The 15,897-nt window shown below is 38.8% G+C and overlaps 1 protein-coding gene across 6 annotated transcripts in view; it reads right to left on the bottom strand.

Moving 5' to 3' along the window:
- FILIP1 (filamin A interacting protein 1) overlaps positions 1-15,897 on the bottom strand; it is a 105,690-nt gene that overhangs the window by 64,536 nt on the left and 25,257 nt on the right. Inside the window, exon 2 of one of the 6 annotated variants that reach the window (XM_085217780.1) lies at positions 13,104-13,243. The exons of 4 other annotated variants lie outside the window; for them this stretch is intronic. The gene's annotated coding sequence lies outside the window, so the exon portion shown is untranslated. Of the gene's footprint in view, positions 1-3,981; positions 4,082-13,103; positions 13,244-15,897 lie in introns of all 6 variants that reach the window. One more of the 6 variants, XM_085217781.1, reaches the window with a different exon arrangement.

The raw sequence follows: 15,897 nt of genomic DNA, 5'->3' as shown, positions 1-15,897 counted from the left end.
GAGCAAAACAAAGAAAAGAAAGCTGAGGAAGGGCCTGTACGCCTGAAACTTGCCTAGTTTTCGTATCAGTAGATCAAATGAATAATATTCCTTTGCTTCTAAATCTTTCCTTTCACTTAAATTCACCTCTGGATTTAGTTTGCAGCTTGTATGTTAGTCAAACAGATGCTTCTCAACATTGTTAACATCACACACTTTGCTGATAAGGATCTCAGAGAAGCAGATTGGAGCAAATGGAGCAAACTCTAAAATAAATTGACTAATCAGCTTGGCTAATGTTATGTTGGGCTTGTTGCGGCTTGCTACTTATTTGAGTCAGGCCAGTGTTATAAATCTCTTGCTCAGATTAGCTTTGTATTTTGGTAGTTTCACTCAGCAGGAAGATAGGATTTTTATTATCATTGGTTACTCATGCCTTTACTTCATTAACTTAGTGGAACTCAGCCAACAGCCTAAGCAAAGAGCGAATTAGACCCAAAGTTGTAGAGTGCAAGAGTTTCATGATGAGATTCCTTGCATTGTAGGTCTGCTCCTATCCAAACAATGGGTGATACAGGTACACAATGGCTTTTCACTTCCCGAATGCTTGTGTAGTGTGTTTTTCATCAAATAGCTTCGATTAAACACATAAATTACACTTTTCTAAAAACAATTCTCCATTATAGCCACAAACAATACCTGAGAACCACAGGAAATCTTTTAGGTCTCAGGTTTGTAATGGAAAAATAAACATTGTACTATGTTTCCTCTCAGATAGGGACTTTCAATTTGTTTAACTTTAATGGATTTTTAACTTTCCAGCCATACTTCCTCTCAGGAGAGAGCACTTGGGATTCAATCTGTCTGTATTTTCTGAGTATTTCCTTCTGAGTCCCTGTGGGCCACAGCCTCCAGCTACTTTCATCTCTTAACCATGGCTTATTTTTCATGGATTACAGTGAATGGCCTCGTGGCTCTAGAACATCTTACATGTTTTAAGAATGAATATTGCAGGTCTCTCTTACACATGTTTTCCACTGGAAAACAGATTATTTCGTTACACTGCTTGGTAACACGTTACGTTAATGATCCCTCTGTAGAAAGATGACTCAGCCTGAAGGTGCACAAGAGAATTTAAATTTAACTCATGACTAGTTGAGATACAGCATAATCAACTATATGCACTGAGCTACATATGCCAAACTTCATGTAAACCAGTGTGTCACCCTGTCACACCATAACTCGGGACAGCCACTTTAATCCACCTGTCCCCGTGGGAACAGAGATAGCAATTCATGAAGCTTTGTAAAGACTGAATAGTGGACTATAGCTTTGTAAGTATGCTAATGAAGAAACAACAAATACGTATTTAAAGTGTGCTTTAACTCAGTGTAAACCAATATAAGTCCACAGGGACAAATGACAATTTGTGTTTTTTTCAAAAGTCATGCATACAGAGGCACAGTAGCTTAAGCAACTGTATGGAGCTTTGCATCAACTAGCTAATTAGACTATGATTGTCACTAAAGAAGTCAAACCTTTGTAATTTATAAAATTTATTTGGAATCTGTAGATTTATTTTACAGCAAGTCTTACATCACACTAAGTGTGCCAGTGTGCTACTCAGGGACGCTGCCCTTAATAGCATTACTTTGTATAAAAGCTTGTCAAAATCAGAGCAGTGATGACAACTACTCTTGTCTTCAGTTAACAATGTTGATACTTTTCCAATCTTATCCAAACACAAAGGTGTTGTATGCTGAAACCGGAGGTGCAGGTGAACTCAAGCCTAAACAATGACAGGAAGGGCTGGAATTTTGATATTTACATAGTAATTTTTAAGGAGTTTGAGGGTCAAAGTCAGTGGCATGATCCAGCTGGTCCACAGTGCTCTACGACTACAAAGCAGCTGTAAGACTGATTTCTAATTAGAGCAGTGTGAAGCAGCCAAAACATACCAGTGATCTTGGCTGAAATACAGTGTTTGGGAATGAGGCCTAATATTATCATTCTGGATATCCATCTGCATTTCTGAAACCATCATAAACATGAAAAGTTTTTGAGCAGTTGCACACCATTACTTTGGTCTCCCAAACTTGGCATATTTCACCCCAGTAACCAACTTGGTACTGGGGACACTGCCTGTCTAATTATGCTAACAAATGTTCTCCTGCTGTCCACTCTGATCACATCTCTGTGTCTTACAGCATTCCTGGTTTGCTAAAGGTATTGTGATCACTGAAGAAATAGCTGGTATGATTTATAAAGGCTTTAGTATTTAATATTTAATTCTGCTGTGTTTTTTTTTCCATCCTTTCTCATATTGCACATTAAACTGGAAATCTTTCCTAATAGTCTCCAGTCAAACAAGAAGGCTTTATATGATCAGTCACCTTAATTTCGACATTTATTGGCTACTCATTTCAATATGTTCTCACAGCATTGGTACTTGGCAGGGGAACTCTTCAGTCTCTCCTCTTCTTCCCTCGTCAGTTAAGCTATAAGCATTAAAGACAAATGCTATGATTATTTACTTGAGTCTGTATTGTTGCTTTGGGCACAAGTCCTTCAGTTTTCACAAGTTAGCAATCCACACAAAATTTTATGAAATAACCTTTATGTTAGTTTTACTGACAGAGGGAGGAAATCTGTGAGGAATTTGCTGAGTAGGATGTCAAGAGAGGGCAGGCTGCTTGCTGTTCCAGACTTTTCCCCCGTCAACAGCAATTTGTTCTCCCCAGAGCTCTTTAAATGATGGGTAAGATTAGGCTCCATTATTTGTGCTATTACAATCAGAAAATGTAAAAAGGTTCTTTGAACTTAACATGTAGTCCATCCTGCTAACTGGACACGCTGACTTTGGCTTGGTAGTGCTTTCTCCTAGAATAATAATAACAATAAATAATAATAATAATAATAATAATAATAATAATAATAAATAATAATAATGTTGTAATAAATAACTAATGTTGATTTACAGCCATGATATGGTTGTTGCCTTTGGCTGCAAATTTGTAGTCTGTAGTTCAGTTGAAGATCTAACTGATTAAGATATCACATGGAAGTGTTGGGTTTCTGACAGGCTAACAATGAATTGCAGGGTCAGTGCAATTGGGCTATTACTGAGCCAAAAAATTGTTTCTCAGTTTCGGCTTTCAGAGCTGTATGATGGGGAACTGCATCTTTCGGGGCTGGACAGGCTGCAGGAGTGAAGCAGAGCGTGGTGCAGAAGGGCCTGGTATGTGGCAGAGACCTCTGTGCAAAGACTGCTGAGCAGCGCCAGGAATGAAAGATAAATTAAAAAATGCTCCAAGTGGAGATCAAAGCAAATAACTCCCTGATAAATCTGAAACTTCCCATAAATGGGGAAGAGAGCTGGACAAAATGTTTAAATAAAATCAGTCAAAATCTACAAGCAATAAGTACCAACAAAGCAAAACAAAAAAGGATGACACCTTCTCAGACCTCAGGAAGAGAGGAAGATAAGGACATCAAATTGACCTTGTTGTCTTAAAAACCTTCAGTAAGGTCCATCCCACATGGGGATGGATGGCTTTATCCTCAGCGGATCTGGATAGCCAGAAAAAGGCTTTTTGGCCTCAGCAGTGTGGTCATTACAGGACAAACATTTAGAGACAATTGTTCATGCCACCTCAGAGACTGGCTAAAATTACTATCAGGTAGGCAGTTTTCCTGAAGTCTGTGTTTGTTACTGCAGTTTTCACTGACTTGAAGAAAACAAGGGGAACCAAAGTACCAATGGGTTCCCACAGGAGAATGGAGACTGATGGCTGAGCTGCCTTATTGGGCTTGGGTGCTGTGCAAAGCAAACGTGTGTCAGACTGCAAACCGTCAGCAGCTCAACAACAATGTGCCAGGGGAACACAGACCTCATTCTTGATTTGTTCTCACAGATGAATCCATGTTTGTTTCAGTCATGCTGGTCAGAAGAGATCTTTATACCAAGTGACTAATACAATGAAGAACAGAACAAATATCTACCCTTAGCAGTTCTGGAGTTTCCTGAATTTCTAAACTTTGGTAAGTGGAGCATTAATCATTTTTCTCTTGATTCCCCATGGTCTCTTGTCCTCATACGAATCTGCAAAAGCAAACAGTGAAAGGTCTCTGCTCCTTCTGGCAGTATTATGCATTATATGTGTACTTTTGTGAGAGTTTGCACTAGTTACTTACCCTAAGTACTGGAGTTTGGTACAGAAGTATAGGTACCTTGTGAATCAGAACAGTCCTCTAGTCAGTGAACAGCCTGAATAACCAAGCTCTAATAATTATGCAGACTAGGAGAGGACTTGTGGCTACTACACAACATCACTGCTGCCTTCATCCTGTCACCTAGTCTGCCTCCAGAGCAAGAAAAGCATTTATCATATAGGCGTGATGAGCACATGTGCTGAGACTCATGCACTGAGGATGAGATGTTAGCATACACCTTCCCACTGATACTGCCTGGATAGCAGGACCACTTGTCAGCAGCACTACTGCCTGCACTCAGGAGAGGTGGAGAAGTCATGGCATTGTTCAGGGATCTCATGCAGGACAGAGACACTGCAACGTGACAGAATAGTGTCACAGTCTTTCTCATTTTTGGGTACAATACATGGAGTTTCATGGGCAGAAGAAATTTGTGTAGCTTTAATTATAAGAAAGAAGGATTATTTGTCCCTAATAGAAGTAGGATAAAAATGCAGTGACTGTTTCAGACGCAGAACATGCATTATTTTCTTCTGTCAGGCCACTGCTATCTTATTAATCCCTAATCTGTTTTTGTCATTTTTTTCTTTTATGCCGCTAGCAGATAGGGTAGAACATTAGCAAAATTATAGCAGATTTACTTGCTGAGATATAGCATGAGATTCTGTAAATCCTTTTTGCCTCATCAAATATTTCTTATAGCTCCTAAAATTGATTCTTACAACACTGAGCATAATAGCACATGGATTATATTCACCAAAGAGTACATTCATAATATTTCCATAATTAGAAAAAGAAATGAGAGGAATAAGCATGAGTGTTTGAAAGAAGAAAAGAAAAAGATGTCCGAAAATTCCATATTCAAGTGCCATTCTGAACGGTTATAATCTACTTGAAAGCAGAAAATAATTTCACAAAGCTAAGAGGAAACCCAGTCATCACTAAGGCAGATTTATACCGCTTTAACACCATTTTCTTAATTCCAAGATAAACTCTTCTTTGGCTAAACTATGGCACAGCTTTACAAATAACATAGTTTATGCTGGTATAATTCCATTAATTTTGTCATTTTCAGACAAACTTGTGGTTTCAACTGAAATACTTTTGCGTGAGTAACACATGCTGACCAAACTAAATAGTAACATAGTCTTGTTTCACAGAAATTCATGTCTCCCAGGCTTCATCTGGAAAAACATCTTGGATACATGAGGCATGAGGAACAATAAGCTATTAGTTCATCATACAGTCAAAGAAAATCTTCCACTTTTACATATCACTCTACTTGTGTTTTGATTACTATGCTTCCCAGTTGCCAGAAGGTACAAACAGGAGTTATGGAGAAGATGGCTCAAGTAACTCACAGCACTAGATAAACATGCCCTTGGGTCCAGTGAGGGTTTAGGTATTTATTCACCAGATTGGCTGAAAGAGACCGGCCAGGAGCAAGCTAGGTGGCAGAAGTGCTCAGTATTTGTGGTGCAGACTTTCTAGCATATTCCAACTGAGTTGGAAGAGATGGGAAGCTGGCTCCCACTCATCCCTCTTCCCAGGCTGTTTACATCCTTCTGGAGTAGCTCATGCCCAGGACTACTTCTGATGTGAAGGAAAAGGACAGATTTTTTGAGGAGAAAAATACCCCTGCTTGTTGGGTCTGCAAAGCTCACAAGCAGCTCATGGGGTCTGTTCAGTATCAATCATGGGCCGCTCAGCATCAATCAAGACATGGCCACCCTTCAAGGGCTGGATCAGCACTGAGTCTTGTTTGATTATTGCACCTTGTACAGCTTTCAGCCCTTTCGGTTATTCCATTTTGATGAAAAAAATCAAACTGTGAACGTCAGATGAAGATAAAAATTGCAGCATCACATCAGTTTCGGTTTGAACCCACTAAACATTTGTTTTATCACCTGACAGCCAGAACATGCCTGGAAAATGGTAAGGGAGGTGATACAGATTAGCTGGCCTACCAAAGATTCTTCACTCTTGCAAATGGATAGTCTTTGGTGTTAAGTAAACATTAGTCATTTCTGTTTTGTTGACAGTACACAATCAAGCTTACAACCTCCAAGATCAAACAAGAGCGATGTTATACCTCTTTTAAGTAGTTTTTAGAAGATCACTGTCATTATAGTAATGCATTTTCTGCTGCAAAAATGGCAGAAAACTGCTGAAAGCAGCACTGGACAGGAGCTAGCTGATAATCATCCTGGCTTTTGTCCCCAGGTACCTTGTCCCTGTCCTTAGAATGACCAAGCAAAATACCTAAAACCAGTTTACCACTGAGGAACACAGCATGGAAAGTAAAGTCAGTCTGTGGTCCTTGCAGTTAGACTTAAACTAAAAATATATTTTGACAAAATGACACGGCAAATAGGGAATGCTCTTAGAAAATAAGGAAACTATTATTAGCTTTCTACAAAATCTATTTCAACTTCTCACATCAAAATTATATTTCATTTCAAAGTTAACTTGGATTTTACTAAGTGTGAGACAAGACAAAAAGCTAAGTGTCCCAAAAGCTAATTTCAAGGTTTGGGACTGGGGTAGCATTTTGTGTTTCTTGCTGACCAGACACGAATCTGTTTTCAGTAACTGATTTGCAGATTTGCAGAGCTGTGGTTATGAAGAAACTGGTAAACAACAATAGCTATATTTTGCACTTGACTCATTTTTATTTCTGTTGTTTTATAAAAATAACAAAAAAATAAAAACAAAAGAATGAGAAGAAGTACGTAGATACGCTCCCAGATTTTACAGCAAAGAAAAACTTATATACAGGACCTGTATCTTCTACAAATATTGTCTCCAAGAGACAACAGTGAAAAAACACATCTGCAGCATCTCAAATTTCAGCTGTCAACCGAAGCAGGGAGCAAGTTCCAAAACTCTCTCAGTGACTCCTTTGTGGGAAGTTTCAGTTGTTGATAGACATACAGTACCAGCTTGCACATGAATGCCTGGACTATTGGTGAGAGGTGAATTTAACTCCTTTCATTAAACAGAGCTGTGATCCACCTCCTAAGAAGTTTTCCTCTGCCAAGGCTAACTGGTTTCAAAACAAAGAGTTAAAAATTCCCCCTGACGCTAAACCAGCCCGTGGACTTCACTATCAATTTTGGTGATTTACAATAATATCTTTCCCATTGAAAAACAAAAAAGAACAAACAAACAAACCAAACACGAATTCTCTGGCTACATGTATACTAGAGATTAACCATGGCCAGGGCTGCTCTCTGCCTGTGAGGCCAGCTGTCCTGGAAAATCCTTCAGGCTCTTAAGCCCTCTTAGCATCCATAACATGCTGGCTGCATCCACAACATGCTGGCTGCATCCACACTGCTCACTGAGAATAGCTCCTATCCCTTGCTGACTCCCAAAACATGCTCTGAGATGGTTTGGGAGGGTGTTAAGCGGCCTTTTCAAAAGTGTGCCAAGGGCTACTCCAGTTGTTTAAGAGCACATTCACTTCTCGCTATCCATGCTCATGCTCTGGCACTGCATAATTTCTAGCCTGTCCTTTTCTCTCCTCCATTGCCTGCTCCTTTACAAAGGAAATGGAAAACTACTCAGCTCTGCAAAGGGAAAGTCCAACTTGCCATAATTACTGAGAGAAACAGAAAATAAGCTGAGGGTGGTGGGAAAACAGAAAAGAAAACATATTTTATGTAAGTTAGGTCAAGGCACGCAGAAGTGTACTACTCATCCTGGAAGTGTATTTTTAAGCTAGGACTGATGGATGGTGGAACAGTTTGCTGCAGCTGAAGGACAGAGGTTGCACAACATTCTCACTTCTTATCAGGTCTTTTATGGCTTTTGCTGGTCCTGGTGACACAAAATTTGAGCTCTTCTGCTAATGAACATGACACTGATAAAAGGACTAGCACTGCAAGGCTCCAATGACTCTTGCATTATTGAAGGCCCTGGCCTTCAGTTGTCATTACCATTTGTATAGAGGTGAAATGAAAGGAGAGTCTTACTTAATTCCTGGCAGTGCCAGCCCACTGACTGTCATTATTTCCTGTATTCCTGCAAGCTTTCCACTGACTTAACACATGGCGAAAAAAAAAAAAAAAGTAAAGAAGTAAATGTTAATCTAAATGATTTAAATAATACCAATGCTGACATGTGCTGCATGCAGCAGCACAAAAATCTTGAGACACTTCACCTGGGCATTGATAGTAGTCACATTTTCTTCAACGGTTTTCCTATGTGGAAACCATTTTTAGGTGGCTCTCCTAATGTCTTGGCTTCAGAATCCCCAGACAATTTTTTTCTTTTTTTCACTTGAAAAGAATGAAGTTAAACAGTTATGCTGCATCTACAGTTTAAGCTGGGTTTGATCTTTTTTTGACAATCCTCTCAGTGTTAATCTGCTCAAATTTTCATCTGGCTTTTTAGTTCACCATAAAAAGTCAGGCTTAACTGGAAACACAGTAGAGCTGCCTTCAGTAGCAGAAGAAAAGAGAGGAAGAGGCAAATAAATATCCCTGTCTGGTCTCACAGTAACAAAACTAAAATTCCTTGCTTGCCAGAACCTCTGTACTTTTTAAAAACCAATTTCAATGAGGATAAAATTAAATGAATTGCATTTACCTCACTGTAACTAGAAAAAAAAAAAAAAAGATTGAATTTTCTTTCTTTTCCACTAGTTTAGAGAAAAAAAAAATCTTAGCTGCTTTTCTTAGAAAGTAATTTCAGTTCAGAGCCATGAAAATATATTACAAGGAGCAACTACAAATGGAGTGGGTGTTTTACAAGTCTGCCTGAAGATAAAATCTTTTGCACTGGCACAAATTCACACTGTTCAGCTTTAAGTATCTCACTTATGTGACAGGGTTAGGAGTTTAGGTTTCATCTGCAATCTGCAGTGTCTCTGAAATGGAGTCTGAGCTCTCTGAGAGTATGTCAAGACATCACGACTGGTCTCCAGCTCAGTCACACAGCCTCACTGACCACTGCTGAAGCTTGCCATGGCTCCTTTCTATCAGAGAATGTATTTCCTGGCTTTCTTTCCATAGAAAAAAATATGCTGTGAAGAGAGCAGTGGAACTCCAGCCTCCTTGTGAGAGGACCTGGCTGTAGGACAGTGCTGTATCTTGCACCTGGAAAGCTCTGGGATATCTCCACTTTGCACCTTAGAGAGAGTCTTCACAAAGTCTGTGCCCCTAATCTGGGGGAGGCATTTAGCTGGCTGATAGACCAGAGCTGAATGAATAAATGCAATATCATGCAGGCTGGTTTTGCTGCTGGGTGGAGCAGCAGCGGCAGGTGCCTGGGACCTCATTATCTGCATCTGGCACATAGCCTGCTTGGTGGCAAGAGTTAGAACAGGATGGAGGTTGTGGGATGTGCTCCTCTGTTCCTTCACAATCCCTGTCATAAGCAACCCTGCCAATTTCATGGTAATGGTGGCTTGTGCTTGTTTCCATGAGGTAACAATAATTTCAGAAACAGCAATAAGCAATGGCTCTATGTTAGATACTGTTTGATATATTTTTTTTCAGTTAGAGCAAGTGAAATACATCAGAAACTCATTTTTGCTAATGATGGTAAGTGTGAAAAAAATAAAATTTTCAAATACCTGTTTCCTATGAAGTGTACGGCAGAAGAGCAATTTGGTTCTGAGCATTGCTGAAGGGAGCTGGTGCTTCTAAATATTACAGCCTCATAATGCAAATTGAAAAGATTAATTTGACCTTTCATAAAAAGAACAAAATGTTTTTCGTAACAAAAAAAAGCTGAGGGTGGCACACATAGATTTAATTTGTAAATGAGGCAAGAAGCCACATAAGAAAGCAGTGTATAGAGAAATCACTGTTTCTCTTCAGTTACTGAAAAACTGTCTGAGAAAATGTTTTCCCCAGCACTTATGTAATGTCTCAGCATTTCTTATTTGTTTACTTAAATATTTTTCATCTGCCTTCAAGGAAGCATAGGTGACTGAGAAATTACTTTGGGTTGCTTCTCCCTGTGTTGTGTGGTGGACCTGTGGCCTTGGCAAGGAGGCGCTGTGGGTGATGCTGGCAGTAGCTGCTGGCTCATGGGGAGAGAGCCAGCCCCTAGCCCACGCTGCATGCGGGGTGCTTGGAGAGACAGAGATTTGCAACGGCCAGAGGGTGGGTGAACCAGGATGACAAACCAGCAGCACATGAGGAAGGCTGACACTGCTGGCTATTCTCAAATGCATTGGGACTTTGAATAAAATATTCTCTTTCCCAAATTGTTGGTAAGGATGGGAATAGATCTTAAAAAGCATTAGATGAAATCTGATACAGTATTGATCATGTGGAGAAAAACTGTGTGGCTTAAACAAGAGCTTAATGCCAGTTTTCCTCGGCATAAATGATTGTTATGATCAAAAGCTTAATCCTTCCTTCTCTATCTAAACTGCTCAAAATGATATTATTAATGCTTTTAATAATATCATTATCAAATTAATATAATATAATTAATACTTATAAGTTTCTCACCTATGGTTTGGGAAAAAGATTAACCTGTTTTCCTCCATTGAGGATGGAAATATGGAAATTCGCCTCTTGCCATGTTTCCTTTTTTTTTTTTTAATCTTATTCTATCAGCTATCTTAAGAAATAAGACATAACCTCATGTGTTCATTTTTTGCCACTCCCCAATTTATTCTCAGTGAGAATAAACCTTACTCAGGTTTCTATCCCTCATGCAAATATCAGGATGAGCTTTGAGTACAACCTCCTTCCCTGCGCAGCCTACCAATAAGAGCTTTTCCTTATCTGTATGAGTTCACATGCTTTTTTCCAGACCTGCCCAGCTGGTCTAGACCACAGCACAGGGACCTGAGTGGTGAGCTCAGCTCTCCAGGAGAGCATGCTCAGAGCAGCTGAGCCTCTGCTGAATGTGCTGCTGGGAGTACTTCAGAAGGATTTCAGAAAAGTCAGGACAAAGTCTTTGAGTTATAAAATATATATATTTCTTGACTGAATAATTGAGGATATTGTATACCTTAAACCTGAAAGACTCTGCTAAACAAAACGCAATTTGAGGAGTACATTCACTTCTTGTTAAAATATTTATCAGCTAGGAAGGCAAATTAAATTTATCAATTCATGTTCATTTCTATTCAGTTACATTACTTTTATCTGCAGTCTTTTAACATTTGTATATTACTTTCTTAGAGAAGCCATTAAACTCAGCCAAAACCCCAAAATATTATTGCCCTCCACATTAAGTTCTAAAAGTCATTTAATCAAAGTTAATTTCAAAATCTGATATCCTGCTATACATTTTAAATTCATCCTGTACAAGAACATAGAGTGTATGTCTAAGAGCATAAATACTAAAAACAATCAACCATTGGTTTTCCACTTGGCTCTGGGACTATAAAACTGACCTGAGATGAAATTACCATATTTAGAAAGTCTCTGTATAGCTGGGAGCTTGTCACATGATTGGCCTGAGATGGCTAAAGAATTACAATTAGAGTAATGAGAAAGACTAGAAAATAAAAATATTGTCAGAACCCAGAATTTAGCATTGTGCCCCAGACTGGTGTGTCAGCAGCACACACATCTTCCCTGCACTCAGCACAGCTGCAGTCTGAAGTAATGTTGTGTACTTGGCACTTGACTTCTACAGGTAGCCAACTACATAGCATTATCCCCGTGCAGTAAACAACAACAAAGCTGGAGAGGTCCTTATGCATTCCTGCCACTTAATCATCTCTTGTACCTTGAAGAGGTATTTCTAGAAAGGAAAAAAAAAACAACAAAACAAAACAAAACAAACAAAAACAACAAAAAAAAAACCCAACTCACAACAGAATTGTTCTTCCCACTGTATCTTCCAAAAAGCTGAAAAGTAGCATTTTATTTGGCTTTCCCCAAACTTACAGAAATTTTTCCAAATTCCTAAAAGTATGGTGGATTAAGTGGCTTGTTTAAGTAACGGAAGAGTTATTGGACCTCATAACACATGCACATTTTCAAATAAAAAGGAAGATACTGTGGGCTTTTAATCTGATTTAAAAAAAAAAAAAAAATCTGTTAACTAGAAACACATCATTAACTTTGTATTCACATCAACTTTGTACCAGAGAAAAATAAACTTTTCTTTGTGTGATGTTATTGGGTAAAAGAGTAACTATGTAAATTTAAGAAATAAACTTATTTATGTCAAGTTAATGGAAGTTAGCATTATGAGTGACAGTATAAGGAGGATTATATGATTTACTGCAGGTTTCGATCAACTAAAAATAGAAAGGCTATACAAGCCATAAAAATTGCACAATGTACAATTTGCAGTTCCAGGAATATTGTGTGTGCAATCCTTGACTACAAATGGAGTTGCTTTCAGCCTGTTAAGATAGATCTTCTTGGGCCATAATTAATATAGACAATCCCAAGCTTTTCAAATAAGTCAGATATGAATATGAAATGATATTGGACTTAAAGTTGTGAGATTTTTATAAAACTACTTTTTGAACCGAGTTCAAAATTTCAAGATACGTTTCAACACCACGAAACATTTTAAAACTGGAAATAAAGATTACTGCATTACTAATGTGGTTCTAGCAACAGGGCTTTTGTAAGAGAGGCAAAATTCCAAACAATATGAGACACCCAATGTAGTCATTGGAGTCTGCGGTTCCTGCTGAAGAGTTCATCCTTATGATAACTCCTGAATGCAAAGTGCTCATTATTGTCTTATAATACCTGGAAATTTCAGGGAAAATAAATAATAATTCCTGAGGGCTTTGGCAGCTCTGAAATTCAGATGAGCCTCTGAAAGGCAACAAGTCATTTTGTTCACCTCCTGGAGCTGACACCTGCAGGAAACTCAAGAGGTGCTTTCCAGCCATGCTACTGAAACTGAAAGGTAACTAATTTAGGAATGGTGCTCCAGGTGGCAGCCGTTCAGCCCCTGGTGTACAGCAGTACCTGTGTTGAGGGATGCTTCCAGGGCAGGGGCTTCACTAGAATCTAGTTCCACATGGGGGAGGAGGAGTTGAGGATGGAGCTGTCCCTGTGCCATCGCTCTGCTGCTCCCACCTGGGGCTGACTGGAGTCCCTGCTGCTCCCTGGAGAAAAGATAAGGCTCAGGGGCTGCACACGATGACTAAATGGAGAAGAGTGTCTTATACTTGTTCAGCCTCCTAGCCAGCTGGCCAGCTGGAAAACATGGGCTTCCAGATTTAAAATGGCTTAAAAATATATGTTTGTTTGTTTGTTTGTTTACCTTAAAGATTCCCTTTGACTTTATCAGTGTGTCTCCAAAGCCAGTGCACAGCAACATGAAGAATCTGGGCAATGCATTTGACAATACTATATAGTAATACCAATTGAGGCAATGAAATCTCCTGCTGCCACCTGAGAGCTGGTGCCACAAACTGAAGATCTCTGCTTTAATTTAGCAATCAATGTCAAGTAAAACTCTCCATCCAAAAGAGAACAACTTTTACAAGTGAAGAAAAAAACTGGTAGATAATGTGCTGAGTTCCTCACTGAGTAGACTAGTTCTGCAAAATAGACACAACTCAATTCAGTGCAAAGATAAAGAGAAGTAACCTATCTTGCTCAGCCCATCCTGTAGTCCCACTACACATAGTCTGCAGATTTCTAGCTGCTCAGAGGGAATGCATGACCCCCTTGCTTGGCCAAGCTGGGCAATCAGCAGCACAGCAGAAGCTGCAAACCAGTTTCTTGCAGTGCTTGCAAGGCAAATAAAGACTGGGAGCATGATGTCAACTCCAAAAACCAAAGAAGTTTAGCAGACGTGGGGAGAATTGGAATATTGGGGGGTACACAGGGAACAAAGTCATAACACCAGAGGAAGGAAAAAAGTTCATTTGTGATTTGATTAGTTTGTGTAAGCAAGCAGAATTTGAATCCATTTTTCACACTCCCTGAATATTGTCCCAACTTTCTCAAACATGCAGTGCAGTTATTTAATAAGCAATGTTCAGTAGGTTAAAGCCACTTCAGAGACAGCATGGAAAGAGCAGAGCCAGGTGAACCTGAGCAGTGTGGTGTCTGTGCAGGCTCCCTGGAAGGGCTGTGGTGCCAGAGAGCTTCTGAGGGCACTGAGAGGATAGAGCTTCTTCCTTTGGCAAAACATTTGGTCAAGAAGAACACAGTGTTCTCGAAAGCTGTCATCTTTTTAAAGAAAAAGGTAACCATTCTGTTCACCACTACAGACTGCTATTTAAATTACAGCATTCTCCTAATAACAATGTTATACACAGAACAGTACATGGCACATTTCCTCGTAATTTATAAACAAACGGTATGTGAATTCTTGCAAAGTAGTAAGTACCAGCTTGGTATTTGCAGATTACATTTGTCCCCGTTCTAAACTGACAAAACACCACTAAGTGGATTATGAATGATGCAAGGACAGACACAATAAATAAGTGTCAACTAACTGCAGTTACAATTACAGTGATGTAAACCCCTTAAATTAAACTTGGCTACAGAGATTATTTCACTGATAAACATATTTTCTTGAAAATTTGATTCAGAAATGTCAGTCTTGAACGTCTAGTTCAAGGTGAAAGTTGATCAATTACTTATTTCTTTTTCTATAAGCACAAGGATTCAGGTTATCTTGCTAAAATCACAAGCTCTGACATATCTGACACAACTGTTTATAAGAGGTAATTTGGAGATAATTTGCATGAGGCACATAAATAACATAGATAAAATAATTAATTTTTTGTCCTACAAAAAGTTTGTCTATCAAAAAAGCCAGTGAGAATTTTCTAATTAATTCAAAAGGAGGAAGCAGCAAGATTATTGTCTTTAAAAGTCAGCATGCAATGATCTAGAGGTGATAAAGTGAGCCATATTCTCACAATGAAGATCTTAGTTTTCAGTGCAATTCACAAATTATAAGAAATAAAGAACAGTTTTCTGTAAATCAGCTCATACTTATTATTAAAATTGCCAGGTCTAGTGGGTCAAACTCTGACTTCACACAACTTGACTCTCCTGAGTTTACAAAATCACTCTGAATTTTCATCAACCTAAATGAGATAAAAATTAGATGTACTGAATAATAATAAAAAAACACGTGGCTTGTTTCATGGTTTTTAAAATCCTTGTTCACAGGAGACATAGTTTAAAAATAGGCCCGTCGGAGTACTTTGCCTCCACAATATATAAAGTCATCTTCTGACGTAGTAGCTACTCCTAAATCTCCCCAAGGAGGGACAGAACAGTTTAGGACTTAAATCATTCAGGTCCTCTCAGGTCTTACCAAACACCAGGATAAGCTGGATGTTTAAAATTACTCTGGAAAATGTTTTTCTTCATTAAACTTTAAAATATCTTGAGATAACATTTATGTCTGTACATGACTTATTCTCCATTTTAACTAAATGATGCCAAATAAATACAGTGAGTAAAACAAACAAGCTAAATATTACCATCTTTCAATTAAAATATTCTGTGTTACACAAAATTGTGTTAATGGAAAGTCTATGGGATTCTGCCACAGACTTGAATAAATCTCATTGATTTATATAATAAAATTATAAATAAATTTCATTGAATCACAAAATCACAATGGTGGAGTCAGCAGGGACCTCTGGTAGTCATGTGGCCCAATCTTTGCTCAAGCAAAGATGCCCAGAGCAGGGTGCCCAGGACCCTCCAAGAAGAAACTCCACAACCTCTCTAGACAGCACATGCCAGCACTCAGTCACTTGCACACAGTTTTCCTGCTGCTTAGGAA

The sequence above is a fragment of the Meleagris gallopavo genome, chromosome 2 (genome assembly GCF_905368555.1).
Source record: "Meleagris gallopavo chromosome 2, MGAL_WU_HG_1.1, whole genome shotgun sequence".
NCBI classification, from domain to species: Eukaryota; Metazoa; Chordata; class Aves; order Galliformes; family Phasianidae; genus Meleagris; species Meleagris gallopavo.
Note: the sequence above shows the minus strand (reverse complement) of the source record. Positions and strands in the feature narration are given on the sequence as shown.